This window comes from Ambystoma mexicanum, chromosome 6q, assembly GCF_040938575.1.
Source record: "Ambystoma mexicanum isolate Mex_15411 chromosome 6q, UKY_AmexF1_1, whole genome shotgun sequence".
NCBI classification, from domain to species: Eukaryota; Metazoa; Chordata; class Amphibia; order Caudata; family Ambystomatidae; genus Ambystoma; species Ambystoma mexicanum.
The window spans coordinates 775,722,452-775,735,381 of record NC_090937.1 but is presented as its reverse complement, the minus strand read 5'-3'; the positions used below and the strand labels follow the sequence as shown (position 1 = coordinate 775,735,381).

Below are 12,930 nucleotides of genomic sequence, written 5' to 3'. Positions count from 1 at the left end.
ACATCACAGTCATTTCTGCCTGGCATTCCAGAAGCTACAAGAAAGCAGTAATGCGAGGCGGACCACTGTTTGTTGATTTTTCAGCATATGCCATTTTTTATTCTTAAAATAAAGATGTTCAGAATGTCTCACTGTCTCTACTGAGGAGAAATTCCCTGCCTAACCAAAGCTAAGGGAGCACACTCTAACCTAGGATAACTGGGGTTCACAATAAGCAACAAATGCATGTTAGGTAAAAATTGGTGCAGTCACACTTAAACTGCTTTGGTTTTAGGTTACCCACCTTTTGGTATAGGTCTGTACTAAACAAGTTGGTAGTGTGACTCAGCAGCCATGCCTATCTCAAGAGGGGTAAATCTGTGCTGTAGAGCTGTGCAAATGAAATCCGTAAATAGAAGCAGCCAAGTAACACTTGCACTCACATTTTCAGTTATAAATAGTTATTTAAGTAACATCCATTTTTAAATAAGCTTTCTTTAAAAAGGCAATTTGTTGTAACAATGCAAATCTACTTTAACATTACTTTTCAGAACAAGTTGGTGGATAATCTTTGGATATGCTTCTTACACAATCCCTACACCCGGAGGCAACTTCAAGGACAGTAATGGCATTTATATATCACACTTTTATACTTTGCAGATTCTGAGGTTGCAGAAGGGAAAGGTTAGGGAAGTAAAAAGGTTAAACAGTTTCTCCGTATATGTGGGGACAACAATCTTCCAATGAAATCTAAATAAGAGTAAGCCTTTCCCAGCAGTAACATTAAACATCAAGCTACCAACTATGTGGGACACACAGTATCAAAGTCAATGGACTAGATTAGTCTTCAGGGTGCCAGGACAACCAAAGACATTTGGGACACAGTCCATGGATCTGATACACATCTTATATCAAAGTCTTGCACAAAGTTAGAGAGTCTTTAGAAAGATCACTTGTAGGGTCACACGCTGTTAGACCTGTGAGAAGAGTTGAAATCAACTCTAAAAAGGGTAAGCCAATGCAATTCCCAACTGAGAAGAGGGTGGCTAAAAGGCAATAAGCGAAGTACCCCAAGCCTAAACGGTACCTCTGGTTTGAAGAAGCGTGGTCCAGCTGGATTCTGTCTTGCTACAGCGGTGCAGACCCTTGTGCCTGAGCCTCGGACGTGGCAACAAGAGGGAGGACATCTGGAGGGCTCCTGCGGCGCTACTTGGGAGATCGTCGACAGCTACAGGCTCTTTTCAGTGGCACTTGATATGATATGGCATTTGTAACGCGCCTATACACAGGTGTTTCAAGGCGCGACGAGGCAGGGAGGGGAGGAACAAGGGGAGACAGACAACGATCCTACTATGTCATTCAGATCGCACAGGGGTGGGGGAGGGGGAAAAGTGCAAGGGGAAGGGAACTTAGTGGTTTCAGCGTTTAGCAAACTGCACCGTTCCGGATCTTGGATAGCAGTTGGGCTCTCTTGGCTCCCTCGGCCCTGCACTCTGGTGAGGGGAGACCGGATCTGGAGGTCCTGCTTCTGAATGGTCCTTGGGAGTCTCCTGGAGCTTCTAGCCGGATTTGTTCCACGGCAGACGTTGCACTCTACTACAGACACTCGACCACTGGCATTGGGCTTCCGAAGTGACGGAGAGGCACAGCAAGTCGGAGATGGTGGTCCAGTGGAGTTGGTCTCAGGGTTAGTTGGTTCCACTAACCCAAGGGGAGAAGTTGTTCCGTCCGGAGCTTCTCTGAGGTTTTAGGGAGAATTCTCAAATGTGCTAATTCCCTTCTTCCTTAGACTCCCAGCTCTTTTTGCTGGACTTTAGGACTTTTAATTTCTATCCTGGAGAGAGTAAGACCTTTTTCCCACTCTCTCATATTTTTCATTAATTTGAACACTGTATTTCTTTTGACTTTGGAGTCTGACAATCATCTTTACATTGTGACACACAGCACCTTCAGTGCAGTGGCACAGGGAAGTCCCTCAGATTTCCCAAATGTTTAAATACCTTCTCTTGGTTAAACTGTTTCCAAGAGCAGTGAAAGGATATTGACTTTACTTACATTTTGTAACTTTCTAGACCCAGCACACACCATCTTACAATAGGGTGCTGGACGGGTTACCAAATATCCCCTTTTTTCTAGCTTCTCATGTAACATTTTTATGTTACCCTTTCCTCACTGAATGGCTGGTGGCAGTGGTTTCGTTTTAACTACCGTGGTGTGCCTTTACAGCGGGCTGCCTTTGCGTCTGCAGTGAAGCGCCCAAGGGTGCCATTTTTGTCAAAATGGCCCGGGTGTTTTTTTTTCCACCTTTTCTTTGTGAAAAGGTACTTCTTGAGATTTACTCTGCACGCCAAACCAGGTTTGATCCCATTGTTTGCTTTGCCTTTGGCAGGATTCACGAGTGAAGCCCGCCTCTGGCTCCAGGGTGTCTGGGGTGGGCAGGAAGGGAGGTAAGTGCCCGACACTCCCTGTGCTTAGTCTCCTAGGAGACCCAGATGCACTCTGTGGTCATTGGCCAGCTGACTGTCCGGCAAGGCCAGCCACCCTGCTGGGTGACTGACTGCTAGGCTGGAATGAATGGGAGATAACTGAATAAAAGGCAAGGCTTTTGGCTTGGAAGGCAGAGTCGACTACTGGACGAAGGAACGGAGAAGAACTTGAAGAGGATGCCTGCTGCAACTCCTGGACTGTTGGTTTGCCCGGTGAAGCCCTGCTGCTGTGCTGAAACTCCAAATTTGTATCGATAGAAAAGCCCCTGCAAGGACAAATTCTCCCCTTTAGTTGGTGGGACCAATCAACTCCAAAGTAAGCCACGTAGACCTCGTTCTCTGAGCTGGTTGAATTTCCAGAGTTGCTGCTGGAAACCGTATTGCAAGGGAGAGGAACACCAGATTGTGTGCATTGCTTTTAAGTTGTCCAAGATCTCCAGGAAGCAGGACTGACTGACTGAGCCTGAGCCCCCTCAAGAGAGTGTGGGATGCTAGAAGCAAGGAAAGTCCATCTCGACAGCCAGGAACCGCAGTGTTGCTATTTGTGGTAGTCACGAGGAGCTGAAACACAAGTGCCACTTGTTGGAAAGCTTGCCGTTTGCGAGCGGTGACCGTCCCATTGCAGTGCAAGAGTCCCCAGGAGTCCTCCCTCTTGTCCCTATAACTGAGGCCCAGGAACAGAGAGATCTGCAGAGCTGCACAGGAACAGAAGTCATCTGCTGCACTTTTTCTTCATTACAAAGGTACTGTAAATTCTGAGAGAACTTACCTCTTATTGTAGAGTTGCTTGCATCTTCTACTACTCACAAGTCTAATCGGCTTGTGGGCCTACATTTGATTCTTCTTTTCTTCAAAGCTGTGCAAAGACTTTTGTACTTGCCTACCAGAGGTGCTTCATCCTATATAAGACTTTCGCCCATTGACTTTGGCCTAGCCTGTTGACTCTGCAGTGGGTATCCAAAAGTATTTGCCTGCTTAAAAATATTTGTGATCTCTTGTTTGTCCTAATAACCTTTTCCTTTTACCAACTTCGAACAGTATTCTAAATGCAAACAGTAAGATATTCATGTCCCCAGCACCCTAGCTATTGAAGTCACGTGAGGGTGTAGGTTGCGTCTGTGGGCCATCCCAAAAGTGTCTTCACTGATTTTAGAATATTAAGAGTGTGTGTTTTGAAGTTTGAGTGTTACTTTTATATTGCTTCCTTCTGAAGAAGGCTTACTCTGACTGATAAATGAATAATTGTTTATTCAAGAAACCTTGTGTGTAAATGTGTATTTGAATACTTGTCACTGTGAATCTCTGTGTAACTCCCCTACAGCTCACATTGACCCCTCTTGAGATAAGCCTGGCTGCTCAGCACACTACCAAAACTATGTAGTTCATGCTTATACCAAAGGTTGGGTGTAGTGCACCCAAAGGGTACTGCATGCAAACTTTCCATAACTCTGGTGGCAGGCGGTGAGCTTACATTGTAGAGTTGTTACAATAAGAATTTTCTTTGCTTTTGTTCCACTAAAACTCTTCATGGCTAAGCTCCAGTAGAAAAGCAATTGTAATATGCCAGATATTCAGGCAGGAAGCCCTGATCATTTTAACAGTAGAGCAAGTGAAAGAAATGTGTAAAATCAGGAATTTCCCTTTTTAAAGGAAAGAAAAATGAACTAATTGCAAGATTGTTGAATAATCAAAAATGTCACACCTACTAACCCAGGAAATATGGAAAATGATAATGAGGATGATAATTCAGAGTCTAACTCTAATATTGTTGAAGAGTCAGAGGAATCTGAGGAAGATAGCCCCCTTTACCTCTTTACCTTATGCCTCAACCTTTAGCCACAAGGTCCAACACAGAGTCCAGAATTTGTGTCTCTTGAGAAAGTGAGACTTGATTTAGCGTTCAAAAGATTACAAATCCAAGCTGAAACCAACCATCAGGATATCAAACTAAGGGAAATGGAAATTCAACATGCTCTTGAAATGAAGAAATTGTCTCTTGAAAATGTTTCTATCCCAGAGTATTCTAGGTCTTCCAGTCCAAAGAGACCTCACATGCCTAAAGAAGCAGTGAGTATTTATGACGTGAAACTTGATATTTTGGATTGGTTGGGTGCTTTTGAATATAACTATGCGATTCAGGGTTTCACAGGGAATCAGTCGATTCCTTGGCTTTTGTCTAGGCTCCCCCAGGTTGTAACTGATGCTTTAATGGAGGTGGGGGAACTTGAAAGATTGGAGTATGAAAATGGGAAGCTAGTTTTGATAGCTAGATTTGGGAAAACTCCTTCTCACCTTAAGAGGTTTAGGACCCTCAAAAAGACTGATGGTTCCCCTTGGTCTACCTCGGTGTGTGAATGTTTGAAAAACTTAGATGGTTGGGTTAAGGGTTACAGAGTGAACTCCTTTGAAGGAATGAGAAATCTGTTTTTGTTGGAATCTATTTTTGATGCCTGCTCTCCTGAGCTGAGACAGCACTTGGCTGACTCAAAAGAGATTGATCCCAAGAAACTACAAAAGCTGCTGACTTGTGGGTTGCCAACGGGGCTACTCACAAGGATTCTGGAGCCACTCACAAATAGGATGAGTCGAAGCAGCACAAGAAAGATGACAAAGAGAATTCTAAAACCTCCCATCCAAAAGAGGGCCACAAACATAAGAAGGGTAAACCATTTGGGAAACCGGGTCAGTCTAGTGAAACCTCTGGTGCCAAACCAGAGGGAGGTCAGCAGAAGCCCCCCCCCCCCCCCCCCCCCCAATTTGTCAAAACATTTAGATAATGTTATGCTTGTGGGTCAACTGACCATGTGAAACGGTATCCCAGATGCAAGGGTGTAAACCTTAAGGGTTCCACACTGCCTCCTTAGCCTTCATCCCTTAGGGAGATATGCATATGGCAAGTGGAAACTTTCAACTATTGGCTGAAAACCCCATTAGAGTCTCTGCCAGTGTTTCTTTGGTGTCCTTGGGTCTGTGGGAAGAGCAGAATATAGATGTGTATAACTCTATACCAGATAACACAAAAGAATACTACAAGAACAGTGTACTTGTAAATGGTCAGGAGACCCCTGCCACTAGAGACACTGGGGCCAGCATCACAGTGGTGGATGAAACCTTTTTCAAACCTGTGGATGTTGCTAAGGCACCCAAAGGCCCCACTAAGCTAGCTGGAGGCCCTATCCAGATGGTTCCAAAACTACCATCTCTCATCCAGTGCAACAATATGACTGTAGGAGTACAAAGTGAGGTGCCTGGGAGAGTCCGGCTGGGGAATGACTTAAAAACTCTTGGAGTTGTATCAAGCACCCCCAGGCCTCCCAGTAAAAGGAAGCAGGAGCAGACTAGGAAGGCCGGAGAGCTTGCTTTGACTGACTCTCAGTGGGTTGTTACAGAAGAGCCTATAACACCCAATCCACAGGGAGAGATCTTCTATTTCCAGGAAGAAAGAGACAAAGGTGAAACCAGAGGTCTCAGGAAACGAGAAAGATAGCACTCCTGTGCATCAAACTGGGACATCCCCGAGAGGACAGTCCAAAGTCACACTGTGATTACTCCACCAGCTGAGGCTGAGTGTGAGGTCCAACCAGAAGAGGTTGAATCAGGTACCGATGACACAGAGCTGGGAGAAGACATTCCCCATGTTGGAGATCTGGATCCTAAAGACCATCCTGAGCTGCAGTCGTTACTGACCGAAGGTGGCCCCTGTAGGGCAGACTTCAGCAGAGGTCACAGAGTGTCCTACTCTTTAAGGACTTTGCCAACATCCAGCTTCCCAGCTGGAAGGGCAAGAGCCAGGGAAGCACAGGTTGTACTGGGAAGATGGCCTCTTCTACAGTGAGTCTATCCCAGGGGACTACAGAAGACTTGTAGTGCCTCAGGAGATAAGACAACAGTTCCTACAGTTAGCCCATGAGATTCCTTTGGCCGGTCACTTAAGCTTTAAGAAGACCAAGGAAAGGCTTTCTCTTTATTTCTACTGGCCTAAATTGGGGTCTGATGTAGATGCATTGCGTAGGAGCTGTCACACTTGTCGGACATCTGGCAAGAATGGAGCCAAGAATGTGCCACGTTTTGGTGCCTCTCCCAGTGGTGGGAGTTCCTTTTGAGAGGGTAGGAATTGATATTGTCGGTCCCTTAGACCCTCCTACATCTTTAGGCCATCGATTTATATTGGTTGTAGTAGACCATGCTTCTAGATATCCAGAAGCTATACCTATGAGGACTGTTACTGCTCAGGCAGTGGCTAAGGCCCTACTTGGTATTTTTACCAGAGTAGGTTTTCCTAATGAGGATATCTCTGACGGGGGGGGGGGGGTCTAATTTTATGTCCCACTACATGCAGGCCATGTGGACAAATTGTGGAGTAACTTACAAGTTCTCAACTGTCTACCATCCCCATACGAATGGATTGGTTATAGAGAGGTCCCTCAGGAGGGAGTTGAATTTAGTCCCTTTGAGCTCCTCTATGGTCATCCAGTTAGAGGTCCATTGGCCCTAATTAAGGAGGGGTTGGAGAGTGCTCCTTTCCCCCCAATCCAGTGAGAGTCACTGACTATGTGTTGGGTCTCCGAGGGAGGATGACAGAAAGCAGGTCAGGCACTGGTGAAGCATTGGCATGACCAGGCGCCCAACATGGTTGAGTTTACTCAAGACCAGCAAGTTCTAGTTATACCTACAAGGCAGAGGGCCTTACAGGACAAATGGATTGGACCCTTCAAGGTTGTGGGAAAACTTGGAGAGGTCAATTATTTGGTGGATTTATGCAATCATAAGGAGGCCCCCAGGGTCTTTCACACCAACCGTCCAAAAGCCTATGTCTCTAGACCAGAACTGGGAGCTTTGCTTATAGTCTCTGCTCAGGGGGAAGAGAGGAGTGAAACCCTACCTGACCTCCCCAGGGGCCACCTTTATATGGGAAGATAGAAAAGAGCTAATCTCTCTTCTAATCTGACACGAACAGGAGAAGTGCAACATTCTGTTAAATCAGTTTGCCCCTCTGTTTTCACTATCACCAGGTTTGTCCCTTTGGGGCCAGCATGGTGTTCTCACTGGTGACTGTTTACCTGTTAAAAACATGTAAGAACCCACATAAAGGAAGAGGTCAACAAGATGCTTGAAATCGGAGTAATAGAGCCGTCTACAAGTCCGTGGTCTAGTCCAGTTGTGCTAGTACCAAAGGCAGGATCCAAGGAGTTGAGATTCTGTGTGGACTATAGAGCCCTTAATGGAGTCACCAGGACTGATGCCCATCCTTTACCAAGGACAGATAAGCTGGTGGACAAACGTGGTTCAGCCAAGAACCTCTGTACATTTGAACTAACCTCAGGCTATTGGCAAATAGCTCTGACAGATCATGCCTAAGAGAAAACTATATTTTCAACCCCAGGGGGCCTCTACCAGTTTAAGGTTATGCCTTTTGGATTAACAAATGCACCTGCTACATTCCAAAGGATGGTTAATTAAGTTATGAATGTAATGGAGGACTTCTACATGGCATACTTGGATGACATTGCAGTGTTCAGCCCTACTTGGAAAGAACACCTAGGATATGTATTTCAGGCTCTTGAGCAGGCCCATCTGACCATAAAGGCAAGTAAATGTCAAATTGGTCAAAGCAAAGTGGTCTACCTTGGACATGAGGTAGGAGGAGGTGAAAGAAGGCCATTGCCTAGCAAAGTACAAGCTGTACAAGAATGTGCCACCCCTACTACTCAAACCTCACTGGTTATTATAGGAACTTCCTAGAGAACTATGGGTCCATAGCTTCTCCCTTGAATGTGGTCTCCTCGCCAAATTCCCCAAAAAGGTCAGGTGGAATGAGGAGTGCACTAAGGCATTTGAAGGACGTAAGAAAGCCCTTTGTCAAGCTCCAGTCTTAAGAGCTCCTGCCTACAGCCAAACCTTCATTGTGCAAACAGATGCTTCCAATACTGGTATAGGTGCAGTTCTGAGTCCGCTGTATGAGAAAGGTAGGGAACACCCAATCTGCTAAATCGGCAGGAAGCTGAAGGAACCTGAGACAAGGTGGTCAACCATAGAACGAGAGTGTTTTGCCATTGTGTGTTCTCTGACGAAGTTTAGACCATACTTGTATGGATCTACTTTTGTGATTCAGACAGACCACCAACCCTTGAGATGGTTAATGCAGATGAAGGGGGTGGAATCCTAAATTGTTAAGATGGTCAATCAGCCTACAGGGGGTTGATTTTACCATTGAACACAGGTCAGGATGTAATCACCAAAATGGTGATAGTCTCTCCAGAATGTATGACCGACTGGAGTAAGGAGATTCATCCAGGGGTAGATTAAATCCTCCTGTCCCTTAGTCTGGGGGGCAGGGGGGGGGGGACGAGTGTTGGGGAGAAATCTCAAATAATGTGGTAATTCCCTTCACCTTCGAGATCCCCAGCAACTTTGCTGGATTTTGAGGACTTGATCTTTTTAATCTAGAGAGATTGTGTCCTTTTCCCCCCACTCTCATGTGTTTTGAAATGTGTTTTACTCTGGTTATGGAGTTTTAGATCACTCCATAGGCATCATCTTTTCATTTGTGTCACACAGCACCCTCAGTGCAGTGACACTTTTCAGGCTTCCCAAGGTTTAAATACCTTCTCTTGGATTAACTACTGTTTCCCAGAGTAAGTAAAGTGAAATTGACTTTACTAGTCTTTTCAAATTCCTAGACCCAGCACACCCTATCTTACTATAGAGTGCTGGAGGGGTTACCTAGTTTCCCCTGTGTCTACATACTTATGTAGCAGTCAAATGCTACCCTTTCCTATCGAAATGGCTGGTGGCAGTGGTTTTACAACGAACTACCATGATTTTTCCCGACCGCAAACACTGGTAGCGTTGAATCGCGGGAGCCATGTTTTTCAAGATGGCATCTGAGCCCCCTCTGTGAAAACAGGTCCTGATCTTCTTTTTTCGCCATTTCTTTGTGGAAAGGTCCTTCTGGAGTTTTGCTCTGCGTGCCAAACCAGGTTTGGTTCCTTTGTTCCATTGCCTTTGGTGGGCTTCAGGACTGAAGACCGCCTCTGGCGCCCGAGTGTCTGGGTTGGGCAGGAAGTGAGGGAGGAGCCCGAAACTCCCTGCGCTTAGTCTCCTAGGAGACCCAAATGCACTCTGGCGTGATTGGCTGCTGACTGTCCGGCAAAGACAGCCACCCTGCTGGGTGAATGTCAGCTAGACTGGAATGAATAGGAGGAAACTGGATAAAAGGCAAGTCTCTTGGCTTGGGTGTCATTCGACCACTGGAACGAAAGAACCGAAGACGAGCTTGAAGAGGACGGCTGCTGTAACCCTGCTGCAGGTTCGAATCGCTAAATTCATCTCGCTAAATTCATCTCGACAGAGAAGCCCTGCAAGGAAGACTTCTCCCTTTTGAGTTGGTGGGACCAATCAACTCGACACTAAGCCACCTGGAGACCATTCTCAGAGCTGGTTGTATTTTCCTCAGAGTGCTGCAGGAAACCAAATAACCAGGGAGAGGGACACCAGTTTGTGTGCTTGAAGATTTGCCAGTGCCAGCTTTTTTGACCAGTCCCATTGTAGTGTAGGAGTCTCCCAATGTCCTCCCTCTTGTCCCCACGACTGAGTCACAGGAACAGCGAGCTCTGCAGGAACTGCTAGGAACAGAAGTCTTCAGCTGCATCTTTTTCTTAATTTGTAAGGTACTGTGAAACGAGACTGAGAGTACTTACCTTTCGCAGTGAAAGTGCTTGAAACCTTTGCAACTAGCAGGCCTAATCAGCTTGCGACCCAACATATAATTCTTCTTACAAACTACTTCTGAGAACTTCTACAGAGACTTTACCGTTTACTTGCCAGAACCGTTTTGTCCTATCCAAGACTTTAGCCCATTGACTTTGGTCTAGCATATTGAATTGAATCGACTCTTCTGGTGAACTCAAAGTATCTGCACTGTCTAAGAATAATTGTAATTCTTTTATGTTCTGAACCTATGCCTTTTTGCTCCTCCGTCAAAGTATTCCAAATGCCATTTTACTCCTCCTTCAAAGTAGTCTGCTTCAGAAACTTAATGAGTATAGTATGAAGTATATTTGTGTGTGAAATCTAACTGCCTCCTTCTAGTGAATGTTTTATAACTGTTGAATAAATTAATAAGTTTTTAACCAAGAAACCTTGAGTGTAAGGGTTTATTTTAACACCTCCGATTGTAGACCTCTGTGTAACATTGTTACAGCTCACATTCCCTCTTGATCAGTCTGGCTGCTCAGCTCTACTACCAAAAACGGTGTAGTACAGACTTATACCAAAGGTTTGTTTTGCTTACACCTGTAGTCGTAGTTGTGCGTCATGGTCCCAAAGGGTACTGCATACAAGCTCTGCCCAACACTCGTCCGCACTAAAAACCTGTTAGTACAGACTTGTAGCAAAGGTTGGCTTACTACTGCCAGGAAGTCAAGGTTGTTGTAGTGCACCCTATGGTACTGCATACAATCTTGCCCAACATCCCTCAGCTCCTGCAGGAAGTACAGGCCATGCTATAAAAGGGGGGCGCTAGAGCTTAGTCTCAACACATACCTCAAGTCCCAAAAATTCAGGATGGTCCCGTTGCAGCACGTGCTCGGCCAACTGGAGCAAGGAGACTTCTTGTCATCGCTGGATCTGGAGGACGCATACTTCCACGTCCTGATTCACGAGAAGCATCGGACGTTCCTGTGCTTTGTGGTACAGTGAAGGAACTACCAGTTCAAGGCCCTTCCCTTCAGACTGAAGTCGGCGCCCAGGGTGTTCACTCATTGGCTGGCGCCAGTGGTGGCCCATCTCGGTCTACAAGGCTGCTGACAGATCTGCGGTTCTCCGTCAACTATCCAAAATCCTGCTTGACACCATTGCAGAACACACTATTCCTGGGTGCCAGGCTCAACACTATCTCCTGCCTGGTGGCCACCTCTATGAAGTTACCGGCCATGCTGGGCAAGGTGCACAGCTGTTGGCACTGAAGACCGCCACAGTGTGGACCATCGTGTCGTGCATTTACCTGATCCAACTCTGCAGGTTGCAGATGCAACCATTTCAGTAATTCCTGTACGCTTGGTGGATCCAGGTGTCAGGAAGCTTCGCAGACAAGATTGTTCTCGACAAGTTATGTTGAGCGATAAGGTGGTGGGCATGGACTTACAGAGCCCCCCATACCAGGAGACGGTCACCACGGTCGCTTTCCTGGAGGGCTGGGGAGCCCACACTGGCTGCCTCCACGCCAGAGGCCTGTGGCTACCAGAGGAGTGGGATCTCCACATCAATGTCACGGAGCTGCGGGCAGTGTTCTTGGCCTCCCATCCCTCAAGGGCAAGGTGGTGATGGTCTTTGTTAGGGAGAATTCTCATTTCTGTGTTAATTCCCTTCTACATTAGAGTCCCCATTTCTTTTGCTGGATTTAAGGACTTTTTTCTCACTCTATCATGGATTTTTGATCTGACTTGGACTCTGTTTCTTTTGCTTTTGGAGTCTGACAAACTCCATAGGCATCATCTTTTGTATTGCGACACACAGCACTTTCAGTGCGATGTCAGAGAAGTCTTGTGGAGTTTTCTTAAGGTTTAAATACCTTCTCTTGATTAAACTACTGTTCCCAAGAGTAGTAAAGTGAAATTGACTTTACTTGCTGTTTTTTTCTATGTAGGTCCAGTACAGCCCATCTAATGTGGAAGTACTCGGCGGGTTACTTAGTAGCCCCTTTTCCTACTTAGTCATATAACATGTTTTATGTTACCCTCAATACTTTTAATAGCTGGTGGCAGTGGTTTAATTTCCCTACCATTTTACCACATGCTGAATCCTCACCTGCAGTAATGCACCCATTGGTGACCATTTTGTCAAAATAGCCCGGTCTTCTTTTTTCGCCATTTCTTGCTTGTGAGGTCTTTCTTAGATTTTACTGTGCGCGCCAAACCAGGTTTGGTCCCTTTGTTCATTTTGTCTTTGGCGGGCTTCAGTTCTGAAAACCCGCCTCTGGCTCCAGCGTGTTCCGCAGGGCAGGAAGTGAGGGAGGTTTTTCCAAAACACCCTGTGCTTAGTCTCCTTGGTTACAGGAATGCACCCAACAGTGATTGGCTGACCTGGCTGTCCTTGGAGGACAGCCACTTTGCTGTGTGAGTTACAGCTAGTCTGCGAATGAATGGGAGAAACATGCACATAAAGTGAGGTCTCTCAGTAGGGAGAGACGACCACTGGATGAAGGAACCGAAGAAAGAAACTGGTAGAGAAGTTTTCTGCACCCTCCTGGACATTTGGTTGGCCCCGTGAAGCCCTGCTGCAGTGCTAAAGCTCCAAATTTCGTATCAACTAGAGAAGCCCGGAAAGGACTTCTTCTCTTGGGTTGGTTGAACCAACTGACCCCAAGATGAACTTTACTGGAACCCCTCTCCCTGCTGGCTGTACTACTTTTCTGTTGCTGGAACCGAGTGACCGGAGACAGGAACACCAGGAACTGTTGCTCTTC

At 46.1% G+C, this 12,930-nt stretch overlaps 1 protein-coding gene across 3 annotated transcripts in view; it reads left to right on the top strand.

The window, feature by feature from the left end:
- Nucleotides 1–12,930, top strand: part of PLRG1 (pleiotropic regulator 1) — a 427,106-nt gene that overhangs the window by 254,788 nt on the left and 159,388 nt on the right. The window lies entirely within an intron of this gene.